General features: G+C 40.6%; 1 protein-coding gene and 1 pseudogene across 4 annotated transcripts in view; one reads left to right on the top strand and one right to left on the bottom strand.

Moving 5' to 3' along the window:
- AMPH (amphiphysin) overlaps nucleotides 1–26,948 on the top strand; it is a 223,882-nt gene that overhangs the window by 70,041 nt on the left and 126,893 nt on the right. The gene's annotated exons all lie outside the window — the stretch shown is intronic.
- On the bottom strand, nucleotides 22,772–22,938 carry LOC141567036 (U2 spliceosomal RNA; annotated as a pseudogene).

A 26,948-nucleotide genomic window follows, 5' to 3' on the forward strand; every position in this document is an offset into this window, starting at 1 on the left:
TACTGTTTTCAAACAATGGTTCATTAAAATATGCATGTATTGTTGCCATCCTCAAGGCATTTTAAAGTCATGCATCATGTAGTCATGTAAATCTTTCATTCAACAAATATTTACTGAGCCCCTCTAAGAGTCACTGGGAAGCTCACTGCTTAAGAATTTCAGACCCTGAGAGTAGATTCCTGGATTCAAATTTCAAATGTTATTACTTTTTGGTTGTGTGAATTTGGGGAGGTTACTTATCTCAGGCCTTTTTCCCTTGGGGACCTCATAGCCCTCTAGGAAATGTGCTATGTAGATATTTACCAAATGCCATGAAATAAAGTAGTTTGCGCATAATGTGTTTATTATTGGTGTCTGGCCTAGTGAGTTGTAAATCGTATTTGCGAATAAATGATTGAAATAAATGAATGAAAAAGGGTTGCTTTAGAAAGTTTTTCCCCTAGAGTACAGATCTGTTGGTTCTTATGGGGCATTTGTGTGTACAATTATGAAGGTACCCCAGGTGAATAATGGAACCCATTCATCTATTAACTTCATTCATTCATTCATCAGTCAGTACTTAATGAGATAAGCATCTTATATAGTGATAAGCCTGAGAAAAAGTTCTAATGTCTTCTCCTCAGAAAATACATTTTAACTCAAATAGGAAGACTTAAAATGCTTAACAGTTGGTTTCCCACCTGGGTGTAAATGTAGTTGACCTCATGCTTTTGAACTCAGATATCGGTGGCTATGCTTAGCAAGGAGAATGTTGAAAGAAGCTGCATCTGAAACTAATGATGGCTGTACATTCTGTTTCAAGTGAAACTTTCTCCCATAAAAGAAGGGGCAAGTAGGTGTGAAGGCACACACTTTGAATTGTTTTTTGTTTATTCTTTCTGTTGCTATATTCTTATGATAGCAAACCACAAATAAAAGATGCTTTTGTTCTTCCTTCCCCTTTCTCTTACCCTTCTTCTCTTCTTTATCTCCATATCTCCTCTCCTTCTTTTCTCTTCTTTTTGTAACTAAATCATGATTCCTTTTAGTATTTTGTTACAAGTCCAATGTTGCCTCAGAATTTGAGGCTGTGAGCCTTAACATCCCTTCGTGAACTTAAGAATCTACATCTTTTGCCTTGCTTCTCTCACTTTGTTGGTGTAGGAGGCCTTTAAGGGTTTCTTCAGTTTTCCCCTTCTCCTCTCATGCTTTGCCAGTAGGTGATAATAAATATTTATGAAGTAGGGATCTTGATGCTGCTACAGTAGTATAAATAACATTACCCCAATTTAAGATGTTTTAAAATTAATTGATTTAATTAGAAAAAGACAGGAGCAGTTAGCACGCTCTCACCCTGTTAGACAATTGCCTGGTGATGCCAGGTACTGATAGCTTTCTCTTTTGAATGTCAGGATTTGTTGGAAAGAATTGAAAGTATCAGTGTGTTTTGCTTAGGATTAAACAGGATGGTTTTTTCCTTCTGTATTGCGAAGTTGCTCCTTGTATGCCTTCCTGACGTTTTCCATTTCCTTGTCCATTTTTTCTCTTCATGGAGTGACTTCCCTTTTTTCTCCCCACCTCAATTTCCATTCATCTAACCTCCCCGTATTATTTTCTACTTGGCCCCTCAGCTGAGGTCCCATATCTTCTGGAAAGCCTGCTGTCTTGGCCAGCTTGAGCTGCTGTAACAAAGTACCACAGACTTGGCTTCAACAACAGATGTTTATTTCTCTCTGTTTTGGAGTCTGTAAAGTGCCAGATAAAGGTGCCAGCAGATTTGCAGTTAGGTGAGGGCTCGCTTCCTAGCTTGTAGACAGCTGCCTTCTTAGTGTTTGCTCACATGGCCTTTCCCAGAGCATGTACAGGGAGGGGTGTGGGTTATATCTCTTCCTCTTCTTATGAGGACACTAATCTCATAATGGTTTAGACCTCATCTAAGCCTAATTACCTCCCAAAGGCCCCACCCCCCAAATACCATCACGTTGGGGGCTAGGGCTTTGGCAGATGAGTATTGGGGGTCACAGATATTCAGTCTATAGCATCTTCCTTCATCTGAGCCCAAGCAATTCTGCCATTTTCCTTCCTTTAGGGGTCACTCATGGGCTAGTCATGTGACTCTGTAGAGTTGCATCCTCTACTTCTCGGTAAACATTATTAACTTAGCACCCCCTACTTTTCTCTGTAGTGCATGCTGAGCACAATATTTGGCACATGGTTGGCATTCAGTATTTCCTGACTGAATCAATGATTGATCATGACCCATGTGCTTGCCCCTCCCTGGGCTGTAAACATGACACTTTCAAGAGGATAAGACAGGCCCTGCTGTCTAATCTCAGGAGAGGAACCATGTGTTGATTATTTAGCCTGGAATATTGGTAACTACTGCACAATCATACTTGCAGAGCTGGAAGGGAACTTAGTGAGTCATTATTCAACACCTGTTTTCATATGGGAAAGATGACTACAGGGGAGGTTAAATGACTTGCCTGAGATCTCACACAGAAACAGCCATACTCCTGGCCTGTAAACTTAACCATATGTCTGTAGATAGTCTTGGTTACTGGGCCTTTCAATACTGAGAATCAAAGCATACTTCAAAAAAGTCAGGGAATCTGATGCTTCATTGAAGATCAATTTTCATAGTGAAAGGACTCACTTTCTTTAATAAATGCATGGGGTTTTAAAGTTTCTTTGTAGCCCACGTTTGAGAGAACAAGTGGTAAAAAAAAATATCAGCCAGCCAATGGCAGAGCTGGAAGTCAAACTCCCACAGTGTTCTAGAGAATAAAATAGCTATGTTTCTGCCTCACCCCAGACCAGTCAAATTAGAATCTCTGAGGATGGGTCTAATACATCAATATTTTTTAGAAGTACCCTGGTGATTCTATTATACAGTCAGGCTTGGGAACCACTAGTGGAACGAGGTAGGCTACAGCAAAACACAACACAAGAGAACACAACACAACACAACAACAGGTTCTCCTCTTGAATAGGCATGACCGGTGGAGCAGTGGTTTGGATGAGGGGACTGCAGCTGCAGGGTCACAGCGCACTACTGATAACACTGCAAAGACATCAGAACTTTTCTTTCTAAATACTCGTGCCAGTTACTTTGTGCTATATAACAAATCACACCCAAACTTAATGGCTTAAAGCAGCAAACATTTCAGATGGGGAGTTCTTTTTGTCTGGACTGTTTCAGCTGATGTCATCTGAGGTTTCTGGCATCTGGGCTGGGGCAAAAATGGTCTAGGCTGATGGTTGATTTGTTACTGGCTGGGGCAGTTGGAATGGCTTGGCTGTATCTGCCTCATCATCCAACAAAGTCTCCTGTGTTTGTCCACAGAAGGGTGGGCCCAGGGTTCCCAAGCCAAAGAAGGCACACACCCTTCAAGGGACTTTTCAAGCTTCAACTTGTGTAAAGCTTATGGAATTCTCTTTAGCCAAAACAGATCACAGGGCTAAATTTAAATTCAAGAGATGGAGAAATAGTTTCCACCTCTCGGTGGGAATAGCTGCAAAGTAATGTTCCAGTGGAGCATGCATATAGGAAAGGAATGATCTTTGTGGGCATTTTTGTCACAGTATTCCAATTAGCAGAATTCCATATGAAATAGAAGAACCGTCTGTGGACATACACTTGATCATATTATTTTTGTATTTCAAGTGGACTTTTAGTAATGTAAGGCCATGTTGAGAGAGCCTGGCCAGCAGTCCAGATGCGCGAGGCCGTAGATGTTAGCTGTACAAGAAACATATTGTCGTCAATTTTTTGTTTTGTTTTGTTTGTTTGTTTACTTAGGAATCACTGTTTATTCATAGAGGCCTTTCTCATTTTCGTTTTTTTATATCTGCATAGTATTCTCTTGACTTGAGATAATCCATAAGTTCCGCATCATGAAACAATACGTAATTAAGAGCACAGACCTGGGTTTCTAGCACTATCTCTGTAGTACTAGCTGTGTGACAATGGGCCAGCTATTCACTCCCTGTAGGCCTCAGTTTTCTCGTCTGTAAAACTGGGCTAATGATGGCACCTCCCTTACAGCGTCCTTATGAAAGTTAAAGGAGTAAAGCACGCAGCACCACATAGTGTAAGCATTCAGTACACGCCATTGTTATAATTAGACATCCTTAATTGTCAGGAGATGGGATGGCACTCCCATTAGTTCCTATTTAATGTGACTCCGGTCCAGCTGGGCATCCCAGACTGTGGTCAGTGATGGCCGACTGAGCATATTGTCAGGATCTTTTGCTCTCCATTCCACTGGGAAACCCAGTGCAGCTGATACCACAGGTCTGGCTCGCTTCCAAGATGTTCTGTAGAAGCGACTGTCTCTTGCCGACCAGCCTAAAAATTAGATTTGTGCTCTTTGTCTTTCATGTATACCCACCTTGCTTGGGTGAGCAGTGAATTCAGCAGGCCTTTGGCTGCTCTGTCATTTGCTGTTGTCATAATCAGATGAGCTGAGGAACTACGGCTGGGTACCTGGTCGTGATTTCCTAATGCCTGCTGGCACTGCCCATGGGCTGATCACACAGAATACGGGCAGCTGGCAACCTCCATATATTGTGCCTGCTAGGAACCTGAGGAGCCTGGAAAACATACGAATTATGCATTTTGACAACGGGAACATGCATGTCTTCTGTGACTTCAGTTTTTCATGAAACAAACTGTTCTTGGATTCAGAAACTACATACTTTCCTTACATCTCACTGTTTCCTGGGAGCTAAATGTTGCTGCTAGGATAAATGAAGGGGAGTGACAGAATGCAAAATAAGCTGCTTCATGCAGAAGGTTTGTTTGTCACATAGGTGACTAATGCAAAAACAATGCGCATTGTTGTTGTCTTTCCTCTTTTCTTCCCAGGTTGAGCTCCCAGGTCACTGTAGCCCAGAGTGGCTGTAGAGTGTCACAGGACTAACACCCAACTCTCACCATCATCTTTTAAAGGAACTTTCTTGGAGATGTGAAAATTGTTCTGTAACATGTTGTTTCTCCTCTCTTAACCTACAAACATTCCTTTAAAAGAAAATGCTTCATGTCTTCTCAACCAGATGCTTAGAAACTAGCCTTCTCCCTGCTTCACAGCATTGTTCCTTTCCACCACCCAAGGACAAAAAATAGCATTAATCAAAGTGTTTAAAATGGTTCCTCAGATTTAATCTGAGGAAAGTTTGGTGATGGAGACCACATTTTAGGTCCAGAAAAGTTTCAATTCTGAGTAAGCCAAGATGCAAATTTAAAACTAGGACTTCCTAAAAAAAAAAAAAAAAAAAAAAAAAAAACAAATAAAATAAAACTAGGCTCCTAATTGCAGGACTAAATTGTCAAATGCTGAAGTGTGTCTTTTGAGTCCCAGTTAACGGTTTTGGCCCAGGTGTACCCCACCAGCCTGTATCAGGTTCGAGTGGTGCAAAGCTTATGGTATCATATGGTAGCCCCAAACCAGCACTGCGCACACCTGGCTGCTCACCTCCCTTGATCTGTGTGCTGCGGAATCCTTTCCGTGAGCCATTTGTCATGTGTTCTTGCTCGGATGGATTTTCTTTAGGATCTATGTTTAGAAAGGTTTCAACAGCTACATTATTTGCTCCAGCAGTTAAATCAATAATGAGCATTCTGTATGTTCCTATGGTCACCTTGTCTTGCAGTTTTTAACTCTTAAGTATTTCGTGTATCTTTCTCTTCTCCTTTCCTTTATTTTTCTTCATATCATTGAATGCTTCCTGAAATTATTTTTGTTTATTATTTTATTTTTTTCTGTCTCTCACAATAGAATGTAAATTCCACGGAGGAAGGGCCTGTGTCTACCTTGTTCATGGCTGTATCCCCAGAGATAGAACAGTGCCTAGAATAGAATCTACTACACTTAAAGCTACAAGAATAGGTATTATAACTGTGTCTACTACATGCAATAATGTGGACGTTGAGTAATTGTGGAAGGAATGAATGCATATGCCTGTTACTGCATCTCGGTTCAGGTCTTTCTGTTCCTTGCTTGCCTATTACCACAGCCCTCATTATCCCACACTTCTCTTATTTCCTTGATCTGTCCTTCTCTCCACCTCTGTCCTAGACCATATGATTCCTTTGTTCTACCCCATTGCTCTGGGAATAAGGGTGCATGGACCTTCCATCATCTGACACTCATCTCCTTCCAGCCTTATCTGTGTTCTGGTCTGCCCCACACTCCAACAACAGTGAACTGTGAAATGATATTCTTCTGCACTCATGCTTCTGTTTCTTGCCTCAGTGTCTTTCATTTGTTTAATCCACAAATGTTGGAGCACTTATTCTGTGCTAGATCTGTTCTAGATGCTGAGGACACAGCACTACACATGACAAAGCCTTTTCCTTCATGGACCTTGTAGTGGAAAGGGGGGAGCAGATAAACCAGGAAGACTACATGTGATATTTGCTGTGAAGACTAACTGAGGAGGGATGGAGAGGGAGAGCAGAGAGGGAGGTGAGCAGGACAGGCGTTCTCCTTTGTCCAAGTACCCTTTCCTCTGCATCTGAGCGTAGCTCCTATTTAGCCTTTAAGATGAAGCCCTAGGCTCATTCCCTCCAGAAAGGCTTCCTACATTGCTGGCCCAGGGTGAGGGAGGTGTCCTACCAACCATTCCCCAGCCCCTGACCTATGAACTTGTCACATACAGCTGGGTTTTACACTTGTTACGTTGCGGAATCCCCATCTAAGCTGTAAGCTTCTGAAGGCCAGGACTGGGTCTCACTCATGTTTGTTTTTCTTACACCTAGGGGTCTGGAATCCGCAGGTGTCCAATAACAGTAAAAGTGAAGTTATGCAGCACTCACATCAGTGCTTCTGCTAGTATTTGCTTGTTTACCACAGGGTAACCAAAAGATAGCAGGAATTAGACAAATGTTTTGTTAAAGGTTGGGATCCTCTTGTCTAGGATGTTTTGCTCAGTAATGTTTTTTTTTCCCCCTCTAATTTCTGAAGTGTATATACATTGTACAAAATGTGGAAAACAATAAAAATTTTGAACGTGAAAGTGAAAAAAGTCATAATTTTATCTCTGCTAACCTTTAATCACTGGTAACGTATTTTCTGCGTAGCCTTCGTACACACACACACACACACACACACACACACACATATAAAATGGTACAATACGATGCATATTGGACCACAATTTTCTTATTGTCCTATAACATTTTCTTTTACACAATAAAATACTGTGAATATTTCTCCTGTATTTGAAGATTCCAGACGTGTTTATTTATTATTTGGTATATGTGAGATTGTGATTTATAATAAGAAATACATATTTGGTCTTCATCCCAGTTCCTGGCACAGAGTTCCTAAAATCCTTGGAATTTCTAAGTGATTAGAGCAACAAAGGTATCTTTTGTTTTATTAATGAGGTGACTTTTGTACTACAACTAAGGATGGGGCTGGTTGGCAAGAGAACCAGGTGATTAGAGGATTGGAGCTTTCAGTCCCTGACACCCAATTGAATCAGTGGCCATTGGCCAATTATTTAATCAATCATGCCTGTGCAGTGAAACCTCCATAAATCCCAAAAGGATAGGGTTTGGAGAGCTTCCGGGTTGATGAACACATGGAGGTGCTGGGAGAGTGGCCTCCTGGAGAGAACGTGGAAGCTCAATGCTACTTTCCACATACCTTGCCCTGTGCATCTCTTCCAGCTGGCTGTTCCTGAGTTATGTCCTTTTAAATGAACCGGTATAATACAGTAAGTAAAATGTTTCTCTAAGTTTTGATCCCTCTAGCAAATTAATCGAACCCAAGGAGGGGGTTATTGGAACTTCAGATCTATCGCCAGTTGGTCAGAAACACAGATAATAACCTAGACTTGCGATTGGTGTCTGAAGTAAGTGGGAGAAAGGCTGAGCTCTTAAAACCTGTGGGATCTGAATGGCATATTTTAAAGAAATAGAAGAAAAAATCATCAGATTTGTTTGGAACCACAAAAGACCCCGAATAGCCAAAGCAATCTTAAGAAAAAAGAACAATACTGGAGGTATCACACTCCCTGACTTTAGCTTGTACTACAGGGCTACGATAATCAAAACAGCATGATATTGGCAGAAAAACAGACACATAGACCAATGAAATAGAATTGAGAACCCAGAAATAAAACCACATAAATATGGACAGATAGTTTTTGACAAAGAAGCTAAAAACATACAATGGAGGAAAGACAGCTTCTTCAATAAATGGTGCTGGGAGAATTGGATAGCCACGTGCAAAAGAATGAAACTGGACTGCTATTTGTCACCATGTACCAAAGTTAATTCAAAATGGATCAAAGACTTAAGCATAAGACCTGACACAATAAACTGCATAGAAGAAAACATAGGTACTATATAGACCTTGGGTTCAAAGAGCATTTTATGAATTTGACTCCAAAGGCAACGGAAGTAAAAGCTAAAATAAACGAATGGGACTATATGAAACTTAAAAGCTTCTGCACAGCAAAAGAAACCATCGACAAAATAAAGAGGCCACCAACTGAATGGGAGAAGATTTTTGCAAACAGTGCCTCCGATAAGGGGCTAATATCCAGAATATACAAGGAACTCATGCAACTCAACAACAAAAAAACAAACAACCCAATTGAAAAATGGGCAGAGGACTTGAAGAGACATTTCTCCAAAGAGGACATACAAATGGCAAATAGACATGAAAAAATGCTCAACATCACGAATCATCAGAGAAATGCAAATCAAAACCGCAATGAGATATCACCTCACCCCAGTCAGAATGGCTATCATCAACAAGACAAATAGTAACAAGTGTTGGAGAGGCTGTGGAGAAAAAGGAACCCTCATACACTGTTGGTGGGAATGCAGACTGGTGCAGCCGTTATGGAAGGCAGTGTGGAGGTTCCTCAAAAAATTACGAATAGAATTGCCATATGACCCAGCAATCCTTCACCTGGGTATCTACCCCAAAAATCTGAAAACATTTATACATAAAGACACCTGTGCTCCAATGTTCATTGCAGCTCTGTTTACGGTGGCCAAGACATGGAAACAACCAAAATGTCCTTCGATAGATGAATGGATAAAGAAGTTGTGGTATATATACACAATGGAATACTATTTGGCGGTAAGAAAAGATGATACTGGAACATTTGTGACAACATGGATGGATCTTGAGAGTGTAATGCTGAGTGAAATAAGTCAGACAGAAAAAGCAGAGAACCATGTGATTTCACTGATATGTGATATATAAACCAAAAACAACAAAAGAACAAGACAAACAAATGAGAAATAGAAACTCATAGACACAGACAATAGTTTAGTGATTACCAGAGGGTAAGGGGGGTGGGGGGTGGGAGATGAGGGTAAGGGGGATCAAATATATGGTGATGGAAGGAGAACTGATTCTGGGTGGTGAACACACAATGGGATTTATAGATGATGTAATACAGAATTGTACACCTGAAATCTATGTAATTTTACTAACAATTGTCACCCCAATAAATTTAAAAAATAAATTAAAAAAACAAAAAACAAACCTGTGGGATCTGACACTATCTCCAGATTGATAGTGTTAGAATTGAGTTAACTTGTTAGGACAACCAGCTGGTGTCGGAGACTGTTTGGTGATGTGGGGAAAATGACCCCCTCAACACATATTGGACTTAGTACTAGAATCACTAATATTCTGTATTGTAAGAGTCTTTAGAACTTAACCTGTAGGAATTCTTTGAGGAGAAGACTGAAGTTAATTCTTCCAGAGGGGATTTATGTGTTTCAAAGCCAGTCCTCTGGATGTACCATCTACCATGGAAACCATGGTTCCATCAATTCAGAATTGCTTTAAATTAAATTCTGAGCTTGAGGTTTTGTCCATAGATCCAACAGATAGGATGGGGTGTGGGCTTCAAGTGCGATGAGGCCAAACTAGGCTCACCACTTCAAGGAATGGGTTTCTGTCCACTCCCCCTCTTGCCCTGTAACAAGGTCAAGTAGGCAATTTTTCTTATGCGAGTCCTTCTGGGGACAGGTACATTCTAATTTATCATGTCACTGCAGATATGGCCCTTGGTGTCCCAGCCTTATGCGGGAATTGGGGGAGAAGGTTGTGGTTCTCTTGGTAAGCTCCCCCACCCTGGGACAGTTATATCTAAGCTTTATTTTTCATTAGTCCTACCAGTGCAGCTGTCAGGACAGTGGAAGATGCACTCAGGGCTGTAGTGTCCCAGACCATTTTCCTGGGCCTCTTAGAATTCCTTACTTCTTGCCAGCTTAACAATACATTGGAAACACTATTTATTATCTTGTGTCTGGAAATTTGGGGTTGGAAGGGTTGTTCTAGATTTCTAGCTCACCATAATGTGGGAAATAGAATTGCCAGTAATATAGTTAACTAATATCTTATTTCTGGATATAATTAAGTTTGTCTCTACCATTTTGCTATGGTAAATAAAGTTATAATGAGCATTCTTGTAGAGACATCTGTGTAAATACCTCTGATTAATTCCTTAGTATAGTCATACAAGTAGAATTGCTAGGTCAATGAGTATAGACATTGTTAAGGATTTTGATAAATGGTGCTAAACTGTACTCCAGAAAGACTGAGCTTGTACCCTCACAACAATGTTCATTTGTTTTAGACCTCTAGAGAACATGACTGTGAATTCTTCTGAGGCTTGTATATGGGTCAGGCCATAGGCCCAGGGTTCCCTAGGCGGTGATCGAGTCTCGGATTTACTGTTTTCTACTGAACACTGGAGACCACCAGAAATCATCATTGACACAAATTGAAGTTCCCTCTACTTCTACAAAGGGAAAAGGCTTGGGTGGGCTTGATAATAATGCCTGGAATGCGAGTCTGTGCATCTTCTTGGTGTCAGGAAGCCAGGCCCAGCCAGGTGGGCGAAGTGGCATGGTGTAGCTCAGTCTACAGGCCTCCACTGCTTCCAGTGTGCTATGAGAATGGCTTCTCCTGGAGGCAGAAACTCAGAACCAGAGCTCTTTGGTTGTAACTTCACTAAGCTCAATGCTCTTAACAACTGGTGAAACCTGTGAATGACTTGTTGCCTCTTCTGTAGCAAAAGCAAAACCCCTTTCCAGCCTGAGAGTTGGAGAATGAGACTCCAAGCAGTGGGTCGGGCCCCCTGGAGGGCCTTGCCTTTGAAAATCACCAGGCTCCATTTTATATCAATTTGAGTTTTGGAATTTTATTTTGCAGAAGTCAAATTCTGACAGAACTCAAGTTTCCCTCAACTCTAGCAAAAACTCATGACAACAGTTTTTAAGGTCCTTAATCTGAGTAAATATCTGTTACCCTTTCCTCGGGCACAGGCTTGTTTTACAACTGGGGCTTTAGAACTTTGACTCAATGTAACATATATTTAAATGAACAGTAGCTGGTATGAATTAAAATGGTGTATTCCCTCAGCTAACTATTCTGAGAGACCAGTTTTGTTCTGTGTCTATGTATATGTGCGTGTGTGCTTTAAAACTGCAAACATCCTCCCCATGGCTTTAGGATAGTCACATCAGAACAGTGATTACCTTGGCCAGAGATGGCCTTGTGCCATCAGCCAGGGCCAGGCAGGAGGCGGACTTCAGCTTAGATGGTTCAAGAGTCTTTAGTGAATGGACTGTTTGCACAAGTGTGGGTAGTGTTAAGGGAATCAACCAGAGACTAGTAAGAACAGCAAGAAGCTGAAGGGGCAAGGGGAGAGAAAGATGAGAGATGGAGTCATAAAGGAGGGTCTCTGGAGAGAAGCTATAGAGGTGAAGGGGTGTAAGCACTGCTAGAAACACAGCTCAAAGCTGGGACAAAGCAGGGCTTGGCCTTTCTTTCCTACCTGTCTTGTCTCCTGCTGGTGCCGCCCATTGGCCTTGGCAGTTAGAAGCAAGGTAGCTTGGGTGATCCAGTCCATTGGGTCAGTCCTGCAAGGTGCAAGGATCTGTAAAGAATGGATATGGGGATGGCATATGGTGAGGTCTCTGGAAGGTCTCGATGTGTGTTACAGACATAGTTTTATTTAATTAGTTGTCACCTGCATGGTGAAAGAACAATGGAGAAGAAGAGGAAAAGATGAGAAAGCTTTAGCTGAACCAAAGCTGCCCCCCCCACCCCCGCCATTACTTGAACCTGGTTTACACTGAATTATTCATACAGGTCAATTACTGATAATGATGTATGTTTCCTGGTAACCTGAGCTCAGCCTGGCAGGGGTTAGAGTGTAGGGATTCTGTTTGGGAACAAGTGATCTCTAGGCCCCTCTGTGGGGCTTCTGGTCGTAGACAAATGAGGAAGGGAGACTCATGGACCCTCAGTGACTCATCCAGATGACACAGCTTGTGCTGGGCTGAATGAACCAGGACATCTAATTATTTATGTTCCTGAGAGATGGTTCACTGCCAGGTGCTATGTAAATTGGGTATTAAATTAAAATAATTACTCCTTAGGAATAGGCTTAGGGCTTTCCCCAAATCTGACAAATCAGAGCAATTCTGTGCTCATCAGAATGACCTGTGCAGACCTGCTATGGCAGAAGCCTGCCAGGCTGAGAAGCTCTGTTTTGGAGGTGCCAGGTCAGATCTCTGTGGTGCGGCTCAGGGTTCCCCCTAGTGTGTGTGTGATAGAGCATCAGTCTTGCGAGATACTCCTTTGACAAAAGGGTTCTCTGGTCAAAATATTTTGGAGAACAACTACTTCATGAATTTCTCTGTTGGAGATTCAGAACGTACTTGATATATTAAGGTCATATGAAGTCATATAGTTTCCTGGATTATTTTGTTAAAGAGTGAGTTATTATTTACCTTTGCATTTATTCACATTTATCTTTTGTCTTCCCATCTCATTATGTAACCCTTTTGTTTGGCCCTCTACACCCAGGAGAGTGCATCTGTGCAGTCCATATTCAGAAAGAAAGCTCATTTTAGTTGCTCATGTGTTTACTTTGAGACCTAAGTACGGTAGAGACATTTCTTTGCTTTTCCCATTTCCTAAATTTATAGCTTAATATTTCATAAGCAGTCTACCTGGGATGTACAGCTATGTATCTTTCCCTCTCTTTCTCCTTCTTCTTCTTCCTCTCCTTCCTTCCTTCCCTTTCTCCTTCCCTCTCCTTCAATCACGATTCCTTTGGCTCTTCCCCAAGCTCCTAGATCATTGGTGAGAGGGGAAATTAGAGTTTCTGAGATGCTGTGCATCCCTAGAAGAGAATTAGATCCTTCATATTCTTTAGAGAGACGCTTCCTCCAAATGAAATGACCTCTTGCTAATTAATACTGGCTGCTCTTCACAGCACAATTTAAATATATTTTGTTGACAAAAGTCTGTCACGAGACTCCCAATAAGAGGTGAGGAGGGAAAAGGAAAAGAAAAGAAGGCAGCAATGGGGAGAGGAAACCCCACTTACCACAATTTTGTTCAAAGGAGGCAGTGACTGTTGTTGGTATTTGCAGATACTGAGTACAGGGCTAAACATGCTGTCCAGGTGCTGAGTGGGCACTGGGTTACTATTGTCCTCTAGGTTTTGGAGGAAAAAGCAAGAATTGGTTCAGTTCTAATATGCTGTGGCATGCAAACTAATGGGTTAAAGCCTATTTCTTATTTTAGGTAAAACACCATCATAGGACATTTCTCATAGGGCTAGATTTGCTTTTACTTACTGCTGTGATTGTCCAATGTTAAAATCCCCTGCTTGCAATCTGAGTTGCTTGAAACATTGGTTCTGAAATCCAAAACCAGATATTGTTCATCTGGTTTCAGTTGTTGTTTGCACATGAAAGAGCAGGAGCATCCATCAGGGGATTTGAGCAAGGCAGCGATTGCTTATCATTTTGGGGGATGGCCAGGAAAAGCTTCATGGACGTCCTCGTTTCATCCACGTAAAGTTGTTGAATGTTACTGAACTAGAAACTTGTTTAATTCATGTACGAGGTGTGATAAAAAAAATACGTTGAATGATTCAATAAAAAATTTATTACAGTAAAAGACATATTGCCATTAACCCCCCTCATAACACTCCCCTTTGCTTCGAACACAGTTATTTCAGCGTTCTTGCCACTTTCTGAAGCAGTTCTGGAAGTCCTCTTTCATGAGTGTCTTTAGTTGTGCTGTTGTGGCTGCCTCTAATCATTTTGACTTTGGGGAAGAGCCAGAAGTTGCAATGCCAGATCCGGTGAATAAGGTGGATGAGGACACACTGTAATGTTTTTATTTGACAGAAATTGCCGCACCGGAAGCAATGTGTGACACAGAGCATTGTCATGGTGGACGATGATTTATGGCACACTTTGAAACATACCTTCTCTCAACCATAGCTCACCTGAATGACTACACCAAACAAGTTGAAACTTGTCTAAGGTTTGACGTGCCACTTCAAATCTTCAGCAAAGATCCCTGCCTTTCCGTTGCATGGCACTCAGCAGCAGCATTTGCCGTATGTTTTGATGATACTATGTATTGTGGGCAAAAATGTGACTAATCAGAATAATTCTGCTTTCTATGCAGTAGTTTGAAGAATCACCTTTTTATAAAAATATAATTAAAATACAAATCATTAAAATACAAATTAAACTGCAAACAACCAGAACCCAGTCAACTGTCCAGAACATTTAACCATTGGGAAGTTTTTAAATCATCTGCCTTAGGAAAATTGGGGAAACACTGGTCAGAGATCTTGCATTCATTTTATTGACCAGCATCCAAGGTGTATCCCATGATCATTACAGCTTCAATCTGATAATCTTGATTTTTTTTTTTTACATCTACAACAAATACCCACAATAATGATTTTGGTTCTTTCATTTACCTGTAGGATATGACATAGCTCTGTAATTTTTAGAGCAGGCTTCCCAAACTTGCATGTGCAGATGAATTGTCTGGGGATGTTGTTAAATCACAGAGTCCAATTCAGTGGGTCTGGGATAGGCCTGAGATTCTGCATTTCTAGCAAGCTGCCAGGAGAGGCTGATGATGCAGGTGTGAGGACCCACTTTGGGTGGCAAGGAATTAGAGAAGGTAACACAAACAGGAGGAGAAGACTCCATCAAATTGAGAGTTAGTTTTACTTATTGCTTAATAAATTCTTCAAGAAGGCTAATTCTTGGAAGCTATGCAATAATGAGATTTGAAGGTTACATTACTTCTTTCAAATAAACAAATGACCTGGACATTATGTTGACTACAGTAGTCTTTCAATTTTCTGACTAATCAAATATTAGATGTTATAAATTATGGCTTTAATAAATATATAGGAGCAGAAGGAGAAGAACTAACATGTTATAAAAAGCAAACTCATATCTGGATCTTTTCAAACAGAGGGCAAAGACATACGTCTATAGCATTGTATATACTAAGGTGCAGAACCAGTGTATCCAGTGAATTTAAAGTAATTACCTCACGAGAATGCAGGCTGTGGAGAGAACTTTTATCCTAGGAATGTGGCCAGTTATTTTTCCGAAAGCGTACTCCCAGCTTTTTTCTGTGTTGAGTTTTGTATTACACCAGGGCCACATGTGGGATTTGATTTCCCCAGGGATATGGAATAAGACTTACCGGAAGCTAGTTTTTGTAGGTGTTCTTATATTTTACTGCACTCAGATTTACTAGGTGCTAAGGTCAACGATTTTGAATGAGACTACCATTTTAGTGAGATAGAAGAAAGTCATCCCATTTTGAGTTTCCTATTCAAAAAGTTTAACTGAATGTCTCTAAAGAGCTGTGGAGTGGGAAGTAGCATCTTTTTTCTTTTTTTTAATTCTCCCTTTTTCAAAATTGTTTTGGCTGTTCTGTGTGTTTTATATTTCCATATAAATTTTAGAATTAGCTTGTCAGTTTCTTCAAAAAAGCCTGCTAAAATTTTGGTTGTGATTACCTTGAATTCTCAGTCATCTAAGAAACGGTCATCTTGACATTTATGAAAGAATGTTGTGCAAACTCATGTGATAAAAGTCCTACAACCTTTTAAAAGGAAAAAAAACAACAACTTCTGCCCTTTGAGATGCCTTCAACTAGATGCTGAAAACATCCGACTCAACACTTTTTAGTGATGGTTATCCTTTGGGATATCCTATCGGGTTTACATTCCTGAAAAGCATCCTGGTCGGCAAAACCCCATTGTTGTGGGATTAGTATACTTAGACTTGCTTATTGTGCAAATTGTCTCTGGTAGGATGAATTGGACTGGTTTGTTTTTAGACCATCCCTACAGGGTTACACAACTGTGGTACTTTTCTAGAAGGGTGTCGGATTGTTTCCATTCATTATTTGTCACAGTAAGACGTAACAAGGTGGTGGGAAATTTTGAGCTAGGAATTTTGAAACCCCAGTTCTATTCCAGGATGCCCTGTGGGGAGGGTCAAGGGAAACCCACAAGAGATTTGATGGAGGTCCCTGGGCTGGCAGCAGTGGAGGCTGCTGGGGACCTTTACCTCCCCAGAAGAACGGGGAGGGAGCTGCTATCAAAACTCAGAGAGAGGAGATGTAATTGTTTGAGAGACCACCTGAAAGGGAGAAGATTGAAACTACTGTGATGGTGGCTGGCAGGGAGGGAGCCAGCCAAACCAGTGCCCCACCCTCTCCCTTTTCCCGCCCTTCCATGCCCTGCTGGTGTTTCCACTGGTCGACTCCAGACAGAAGCCAGAGGGCCAGGGCGGGATGCAGCCTCTAGAGGTCCACTTCCTGTAGCGCTGAGCAGGTGAGAAGGGTAGAGTGTGGATCTGAAGGGGTAAATGCAGAGTGTGCACCGTGGAAGTGTCCGCAGATGGTATAAACAGCTAGTAAAAGGCTGTTCCAGAAGCACCTTTTACTTACACAAGTATTGCGTGAATATCACTGAGGGTCTCCAGAAAACAATTGTTGTTTTTTCTACCCATTCTGTCATGCAGTGATTCTCACACACCAAACTATGCTTTTTAAAATATCTCCCTAAAGTATTCCCAAATGGCAGACAAGAGTCTTGTAATATAGCCCAAAGCAGCGTACTCTTTGAATAATATTTTTTTAAGGTCTCAATTTTATTTTAAAAATTCATGCAAGTGTTTAACTTTATAAAATATCCATGTTAACCATAGGAACATGGTAATTCCAGCTCGAGAAGCCCAAATGAAATGTGAACAGTGGGCTTCCTAGAAAAGTGTATAATTTCTTTAGTAATGAACTGCATGCAGATCAGACTTTTAAAATAGCTGCAGAAAACTGAAAAACAAGGCATAAATCAAAATACAGATATGTACAACAGTTAGTGCTGCATGGTTTGCTTATTTCTTCATTTGTTTATTTGTTTGTTTATTTTTTAGCAGTCGCTTGTTCTGTGGGTGACCAGTATTTTCAGCCCCGAGTGCCCAGGAGCAGGAGGCTGCGTGACACACCTGGCCAGAAGGAGTAAACTCTTTTTTGCCCAACCAAGTCTCTCCAGCACCTTTTGTTGCCTCTCTGTTTCAGTGCTCTTTAAAGAAAAGTTATGAAGGCACTCAGAGTTCCTTCTTGAGCACAGATCTTTAGAAATAAACCACAGGAACAAACTGAACTGAAAATACTGTGTCCAGCTCTATATCAGGACTCATTTCCAGAAAAAGTAGTTTCATTTTCAGTCTGTTAGCAATCTCCTTTTTTTTTCCTACTTTTTTTGACTTCCATTCAAAACCTCAAATGGTATAATTTTTTTTTATCAGATTGTTGTTACTTTGGGATCAATAAATGTTAAAAATAGAAACCACCAGTGAAATTGCCTCTGGGCCACACTTTCTGTTGGATCCATCTGAAATCCTTAGTGATCATGAGCCCGGCATCTGGGGTATATTGCATCGCTTTTGGGCGACCATTTATGAACTTGTGGAATTTTGGTGGTAGTCCAGCCTGAGATTATGCAGAATATTTTCTCAAAAATTCTCTGAGTACCCTGAGTTTCTCTTTTTCTTCATTTACAATGTGTTCTTGAAGCAGGAAGTGTCAAATTACCAAAAGGCATTAACGTATTTTTGCCATGTATAATGCGCTCCCGTGCATAATGTATACCCATATTTTTGGCCCAAACTTTCAGGGAAATAAATCTTTTGTTTTAATTTTTTAATTCAAATTTTTATTTGTTTACATTTAGGTACTTGTTTTTTGGATTATAAAGGAATTTTAGCATTTGTTTTTTTAACATATTATAGTGCAAGAAACTTTATGTAACAGATTATTACAAAACACAAGAACAGATACAAGGTACAAGAAATTTTATGTACCGTAACAAATTTGCGATGTTTATGCATCATAGAAGGCCAAGAACTCTTCGTTGTCGCAAGTTCATTGTAAGTTCAACAAAACCGATGATCATATTCCAGGGTATTATTTTGCATACGGATATCGTTATTGATTTCTAGAGTTACACTTTTAACTCATAAGCATAAATAAAGGAAATCAAAAATGTTTACATAGATATGGAATTAGTGCTACCCATGTATAATGTGCATCCTTATTTTCACTCACAAATTTGGGCAAAAAAGTATGCATTATACACGGCAAAATACGGTACTTAGTTTAACAAAGAAGGAGGAAAGTTGGCTTTGACAAGGGCTGGTGGCCTTCCTGAGGTCACTCAGTGGCTTTAGGCGGGGACTTGATGTGAGGATTCTGGTCACACTATTCTTTCCACCAGAAAGTGCTGCCCTTTTAAATGACTTTTAGTCTTGAAAATAAAACTTAATAGGGAAAAAGTAAACTGTCCCTGGTATTAGGCCAGACGCCCCCCTCGGTCCCCAGGCCCAGATTTTCCTGATTCAGGAGGAGAGGTGTTAGCAGACCTGATGGTGACATTTGGATTCCTGGTTTGAATGAGATTCATATGGAAGGATTTTATTCCTGCTGTTTTAAAACTTGATTCAGATGCTTTGGTAATAGGAAGGATTCACCAATAAAGACAATTTCTGCGAACCTGGACGGCTACTCCAGGCTTTCCTGATTATGCTTGGTAGTGTTGTTGACACATGTGTGTTTCTCTAATTGCTCAAGGGACATTTATCAAGTGGCAGAAAGAATTGCCAGCAAGCCATCCTCTAAATAAAGATGGTTCCATAGTCTTTATAGTCTAATTAAAGATGGTCCCATTAGCCCTAAAAGATCCCTCTGTATTATAAAAGGTTCAAGATGTGACCTTGGCAACATGCTTAACTTTTTTCAGAGTCATATCTGTTGGGTGAGCAAATTTGATTGCATAAAATCTAAGCTCCCTGTCAACTCCTTCATACTGCAGGTTAAGGTGAAGATATTAAGGAAAGGGAAAGAATTAAGCCTTACTAAGCACTTTTCAGAGCCAGGCATCAAACTAGGCACTTTTGCTTCTGTTCTTACTTATCTTTCCAGAACTGGGATCTCCCCCGTTTCTAAAGATGAGAAAACAGGCTCAGTGAAGTTGAAAATTTTGCAAAGGTTATCGATATCTCATAGATAATCAAGTAGGGTCCGGTGTTTTTTGATTGTCACACTTGTTTTCTTTCCACTGTGCCCATGCTGTCTCTCAGAATTCAGAGCAGTGGTTCTCCTGGTGGACACCATGAACTCCTCCTAATAGAAGGCCTATCCACATTATATTAGGTGCCTAATGTCAGGGCACCTTGTCATTCACGGACACCTTGGAATCTATCTGTGGACCCCAGGGATAGAGTCCCTTGCCTAGAGAGAAGCCATGGTCATATTTATTTTCCTGAAGGGAGACCCCCAACCCATCCTCGTGTTATTCACCCTGCAGGTCTCAGTTGGAGATGCTGTGTTGCTGTGATTGTTCCTATAGGTGCACTTTCATCAAAGAAAGGGAAAGTTAGCTCTGGGGTGCAGTCGTAGAATCCTAGGATCTCAAGATAGACGTGTGGGAACCATCCACAGCCGTCAGGTAAAGATCGTTCCACACTGTGTGTTAGAATGTCGGTAATTCTAAGAGCTGACATTCTTGTGCAATGAAATAAAAGTTTTACATGTAGTTTATAATTTAATTTTCACATCCACACTATGAGTAATATACTGGCATTATCTTTAATTTACAGGTGAGAAAACTGCCTAGAAAGGTGAAGAGCCTTGTCCAGGGCAGATACCCAGGGACAGGGCTGGGGTGTGAACCGGCATTGTTCTAACCTAGCACCCTCTTTGTCACTTTGATGTTGCTTCATGTCCCTTTGTTCCTACCCACAGGGAACATTCACTATTTTAGCTCTCTATTTGTTTGTTTCTTTTTAATTAAATTTGTATTTTGAGAAAATTGCAGACTCACATTGCAGTTGTAAGGAAGAAGAGAGAGAGATCCTGTGTACCCTTTACACAGGTTCCCCCAGTGGTAACATCTTGCCAATGCTGCAGGTAGGATATTGACTTTGATACAGTCAAGATACAGAACATTTATACCACCACAAGCATCTCTCATGTTGCTCTTTTATATCTACACTACTACTTAACTCCTGGCAAACACTAATCTGTGTTATATAAATGTAATTATGCAGTATGTAAACTTTTGGAATTAGGATTTTTTTTATTTAGCATGATTTTCTGGAGACTTATCTAGGTTGTCACAGCATTAGGAATAGAGACAGTGGAAATGTAATGGTGATGACAAAGGGATAGTGGATGGTAGTAGTTAACACTGTGTGAGGGATATAAATGATAAATGTCTATTACATTGTTTTGTACACCTGAAACTAATAAAAAATGAAATAAAAATAATAAATAAATAAATACATAAATAAAAAATAGTATAAAAATGCAAGCCATAGAATAGGAGAAACTATTTACAAACTACATGTCTGACAAAGGACTAGTATTTAGAATATAACTCTTAAAACTCAACAGTAAAAAACACAATCAATTATAAAATGTTTCTTTCTTTTTTTTTTAAACCTCTCCCAAACCAGAAAATTCACATGTTCAATGGGGCTTATACCTGAGCTAATCAATCAGGAATTACTTTGCTCCCACAATCTGAATTCCTTGCTCTCTGTTAAATTTGATTATTTTCTCTTGAGAAGTCTGTATGAACAAGGAGACTCTCCTTAAAAATGACCTGAGGATTTTGGGTTCCTGTGTAGTTCTGCACCTGTTTTTGTAGGGACGATTGGAGAAGTCCATAAGATGTGTGGAGAGATGAATCTCTTCCCCCTTAAATAGTAACCTTATAAGATACAAGTATGTCATGTGAGCAAATGTGTATGGCAAAATCAGGGTTAAATAATGTTACACAAGTTTCTTTATTGCAGGACTTCTTGGAACTTTTAATATGTTCATAGAGATAGGCAAATTTATGAAAAGCTTATGAATTAAGCAATTGACTATTGTCAATTTTCTATCAGTGTAAGTTCATTTCGGCTTTCTTTAATTCCTATTATGTGGGTTCTTTGAATTCTTGGAACTGGTTGTAATATTTTACCAGTTCATGCATTAATTAATGAGTTAAAAAATAATCTTTGACACATGCTCATTTTATATTTTTATGGACATTGTGATTTTCTCTTTTTTATCCTTTAATAGTATTCTTTAAGAATCTACCGAGGGATATATAGTATTTCATATTTTTCAAACAGATTTGACCCTGAATTTTTTTCTTTTTCTTTTTCTTTGTGTGTGTGTGTGTGTGTGTGTGTGTGTGTGTGTGTGTGTGTGTAGATTTCTGAGATTATATCCCACAGAACACACTTTGGGAAACATTGCTTCAGAAAGAACATGGTAAATGAGAAGTGCAGCTGAAAACTAAATCCCAGTCATACATAAACTTCAAACATCCCTGCAAAGTAGAAAGGGGGAAGGGATTTTAATTCTGATTTTGCTCTTGATTCACCTGGGGTACAAAGCAGATAAGCCTAAATTCCTATAGAGACAGGGCTCAATCCTACCCATTACAGAAGTTTTTAATCCAGGTCCTAAACACACTGCCTTACTGACTGTCTTTCAGCCGTACCTGAATTTGCCCACCTCAACCTTTCAATTCACCCCTTGAAATACAGGAGACTGGTGATACAGAACAAAATGTCCAAAAACCTTTCCTGTGACTTCTAATTAGCAAATACTCCTGGGCGTGTAAACTAGGTTGCCAGACTGAGAGGGAAGTTGGCCGCATTTGTTGCAAATGTGTTTTGGGATGCCAAGGTTATAGGTTAAGGGGTCCTGAAGGTGAGTGGTGGCAGGAGCGGGACCTTTAGTGCTGTTGGGTCTGAACAGGTGTAATGAGATTGGACCTGGCCCTGGACACTCAGGGCGGCCAGATGGGGGGAGCTGTGGTGAGTCCAGCTCTGCATTATGCTCCCTGGGAGTTGATCACCTGCCCTAATGGAATGATCTTGTCTTGACATCTGTGGAATCAAGTGAGGTTTTGTTTTGTTTTGTTTTCCTAGCACCACTCCTTGCTGCTCCTGTGACTTACTCTTTGTGGCCTAATCTAGAGTGACCTTATAAGGAGGTGATGTCTTCCTAGGCCTTCTATGAGCCAAAGGCCAATCGGAAGGTTTCTTTCCAAAGGAGGGTAGAGTTTCGAAAACACATATTTTGTATAACCTGAATTCAGGGTGTTTGAATTAATACAATAACCTACTGTGGATGGAGATGGTGTCACATGGCTTTCACTTAAAAGTATGGCTCGAGGGGTTATTAGCATTCCTGACAATGTGGTACAGTATAGGGTGGGTAATGTAGAATGGAGGAAAATGACTGAGTTATTGAGGGAAGCAATTGATCCCCAGGCTGTATCTCTTTCCCTGTTGTTTCCTTTAGGGCATATCGCCCAGTGGTTAGAAGCTGACTCTGGAATCAAACTGCTTGAATCTCAGGCAGTCACACACCAGCTCTATGACTGCAGTCAATTACTTGACCTCCCCAATTTTCAGTGTTCTTATCCGTAAAATGAGGATAATCATTGTAACTTAACTAATAAGATTGATGGGAGATTTAAATTCATTATTAGATATAATGCATTTAGAACTGTGCTTGATGTATTTTACACTTGATCTTAGCCAAAAGGCCGAGAAGCGATGCTTGATGTATTTTAAATTTCCATAGATGATAGCTAAAACATTAGAGAATTATAAAGTTATTAAGTGGGGCATTTTTACAAGAGGAAGAAAAGCAAGAACATCTTTCTTTGTTTTCTTTTTTATCATTTTCACATATTTCATACCCATCAACACTAACAACTCCCTCCTGCCTCAGGCAGTTTACATTCCCCATGCAAATCCTGGGCAGGGATTTGTGGATGTTTGGTTTTACCTGAGATGTATTTGTGCACCTATTCCTTCATATTTGTACTGCAGGTCAGTGTTTTCACACTGCTGACCCATCTGCAGGTAGAGTGAGTAGCTGAGGTCCTGGGGATGCCCCGCAGAGTCTGTGTAGGGGAACCAGACAGAACGCTCCCAGGCGAGTTCCCTGAGATAAGGCCATCCCTGGCTTCACGGCCACTGCCTTTGCAGCAGCTCCTCCCCAGAAAGATGGTCACCAGTTCAGCAGACACGTTTGTTCTCAAATATCTGGCCAGTGATAAATGGGGGAGTATCTTCTCCTAGCTAAGGAGCATGAGGATTAATAAAAAATGATTTGATGAGGTTGGAGGATCACCGTATTAGCCTGTACAATACTGGCATGAGACAGCACTGTGTCCTGGATGGGGACCCTGGAGAAGGACAGTCTGGTCCTTCCCAGAGCCTCAGGATGACTCAGGCTCGAGCAGACTTCCAAGGCACCGAAATTTGGTGTAAAAAAAAAAAATGTTGTATTCTGCATTGGATGCTGGAGGTCTCGGGTTTCATAGAAAACTAGTTCAACGACAAGGTGACCGAACCCGGAGGGAGAGAATGGGCACCTGACTCCCCGGAGAAGAGGAGGGCTTTGGATGCCAGGGCTCACCATCTATTCATCTTTGCCAGATCAGTAGTCCTCAAGCTGTCTTTTTCCACATGATTTTTTTTTCCTTTTCTTTTACTTATGTATTTTTTTGTGTGTGAGTCAGAGGACTAAGATGTCCTCACCTTTAAAGACTGGGGAGGATAGAAGAGAGGATAGCGGATTTTGGAGTGAAATCCTGAAGTCTGAAAATAGTGCAGTATATGCCCATCGGCCGCTTCAGGACAAGCAGCCACTGCGCTGGCATACCCTTGGTGGCCTCCCTCCAGTCCTAGGCTATGGGACATTGCACAGTGTCAGAGGGCAGTTGATAAATGTTCTCTTGTTTGCAGATCAATAAGTGGGTGTATGGACAGACGAACAAATGAATCACCTGGGTGTGGGCAGGGGTGAGAGAGCAACTTTCCATGTCCTGCCCAGAAAGGCCATGGTCATCCCACGTAGTTATCTCCTGGTTTCAATGGATAACGTATACATAATTGTATGTGCTTTTTAAAAATAAAGACCAAGTGTGATGAGAAGGGTGTCTCTTTGTTCAGAGAAGACTATATTGTGTGATTCTCTTCTTGACTTTTAGAGTCTGGCTTAAGGTAGCATGAATCACCCACAGTGGAAGTTTGTCTAGTCTGAGCCTTCATCCAAGCATAAATCTCTCTAAGGCATCCCAGTGGCCAGTGCTGCTGAATTCCTTTAACTATTACTCACGTCCCACTATGCAGCCATACATAAACACGTCTTAGATACCCCCGTGGCCTTCCTCTAATTACTTCATGGTCTGCATCCTTCTGTCCGGTTTCCCCACTTATGATCGAAGGATTCATTTTGTTGTTTGGGCTCACACCTCACTGTGAGTTGATCTTGCTTAGATTTTTGACTAATTAACTGACATCATTTCCATGTGGAATGGAAGATTGTGAATTTTTTCTTTGACTTAAAATGCCAACTACTTTTTTGAAAGCTGCCAACATAGTATTCCATTCTTTATTTTAAAATATTAAGAAGGGATGATTATTCTCTTACTACTACAATAGTCAGTATTTAATTTGCACTGGGCTATGGGAATTTGAAACTTGATCAGAATTTTGGCTTTACAGTATGGGGAAACTGCCTAAATAGAAGAGTTCTAAATTTTTAGTGACCTTACTTGGGAACCTTATATATGAGCAATTTTTCTAGAAAAGAATGTGAGACTCACGTCATTGGAGCAGCCCTTGCAACCCAAGCTGAGGAGCTAACTGCTGTAGGAGACACAAAGAGGATTTATTAGAAGAAAAAGTTACCATATTCCTGATATTTTTTCCTGTTTAATTTTTTGATTTGCCTGTGTCATGATGTCTTTTAAGATCAGATCAGAACTTCGGCTGAGAGGATGAGCACACAGCCAGCTCTAGAGGAATATTTCAGAATCTCATTGAGGGGAAAGACAGTTTGAAAAAGATTATTCAATTTAGAATATTATTTTGCATTTGAAAAAAAGCAGCAACCAAAGTAGCAACAGAAATCTTATTGTTTTAAAACAGTAAAGTGTCAATGTAGGTGAAATTATCTTTGAAGGAAAATACCAAGTCCTAAACTAAAATACACAGGGCGCAGGATTTTCTTCCTTTTGCCTGTAGGTGGAAGATGTGTCATGTTGTCAAAATCTGATTATCAGATTCATGAATATATAGTGATCCTCCTGTGATGATAATGCTGACAGACTGTTCAGGCTTAATTGGTATTTTGAACATAGCCAGCGGAGAGGTGAATGAGCAGCCACCTAAATTATAAACTCATTGTCACATATTGTGACATAATACAAGGTAAAAGACGGTTTTTTTGTTTTGTTTTGTTTTGTTTTGTTTTGTTTTGTTTTGTTTTGTTTTGTCTGTCATCTCATGCTAGGTTCCAGCATCTTTGGTGCTTTAAGATATTTTCCATGCAGCAGATCAGTCTCATCACCTGTATCAAAAGTGCTGAAGAAAAATCACAAAGCTGCAACTGCACAGCCATGCTTCCTTCCTCAGCTGGGTCTTCAGTTCCATCCAGAATCTCGTGGCTTGATTCTGGGTCTCACCTTTTCCAATCCCATATCTAAACCAGTTTCTTCTCCCTGGAGCCTTCACCACAACCTAGCCCCCGAGTCTCAGCAGGTCGTCCACTCAGCCTCCACAGCACAAACTTGAGGTCACCCTTGTCTCTCTTCTTCCCTCACCATTTTCATCTCATAAGCCATTAAATACTGTACATTTGTTCCTTAAGGATTGGTTTTATCTGTTCCTTAGCTCAGGCTCTGTCATTTATTGCCTGGGCTGTTTAAATAGCCTCTTAACTGGTCTTGTTTTTCCAGCCTTTCTCACACAAATCTAATCATGTGTCTGCCTCTGGGAGAATACTTCATTGGCTCCCCATGGTCTATGCAAGGAAATTAAAGTCTTTAGTCTTGCAGACTGTGCTTTCCACAACATGCCCTCTGCTTACCATGCTAGCTTCATCTTCCCCAGTTCCACATCTTGCATCTGGTGCTTCAGCTCTGTCACACAGTCTGTCCCTAGACTGCAGCTTGCTTTTCTGCAGCTCCTCACACAGTGCTCAGCAGGTAGTCTTCAGCACGTCGATCTAAATTGGAGACAAAATGAACAGACTTTCTTCCCTTCCTACTATGCATTGTGCTTTGCATTCTTCTATAGGGGAAATATCTAACGTGATAAATTTATTGTAGATTCAAGAATTAGACGATATTTGAAATACGACTCATTCCATTCACCTGTTGGATGAATAAATCTCTTTGCTCACCTCCAGTTATTGGTTAAGCTCAAATAACTCCTAGGACATTGAGCTCATTACCTCTATCAACAAGCTAATTCCCAGAAAACCATGATAAAAAATTTTATGCAAATTTTTCTTTATGTAGCTTGTATCTGCCTGTGCTAGTTCTTGATTTTGGTTTCTGATGGGACAAGTCTGATCCTTCTTTATTATGATGGTCTTTCAGATATTTGAAGACAGCTGTAGTCTTTTCCCCATGGTCTCCTATCCTCCCTGGTAATACACCAGTTGTGTCAAATATTCCTCTTACCTCATTGGTTTCAACTCTCTTTGCCTTTTGGGCTCCTTTAGCTGACTCAGGGTGTCTGCGTATTGATGTGTTTACCAGCCAGGCCA

Source organism: Rhinolophus sinicus, linkage group LG09 (genome assembly GCF_036562045.2).
Source record: "Rhinolophus sinicus isolate RSC01 linkage group LG09, ASM3656204v1, whole genome shotgun sequence".
Classification (NCBI taxonomy): domain Eukaryota; kingdom Metazoa; phylum Chordata; class Mammalia; order Chiroptera; family Rhinolophidae; genus Rhinolophus; species Rhinolophus sinicus.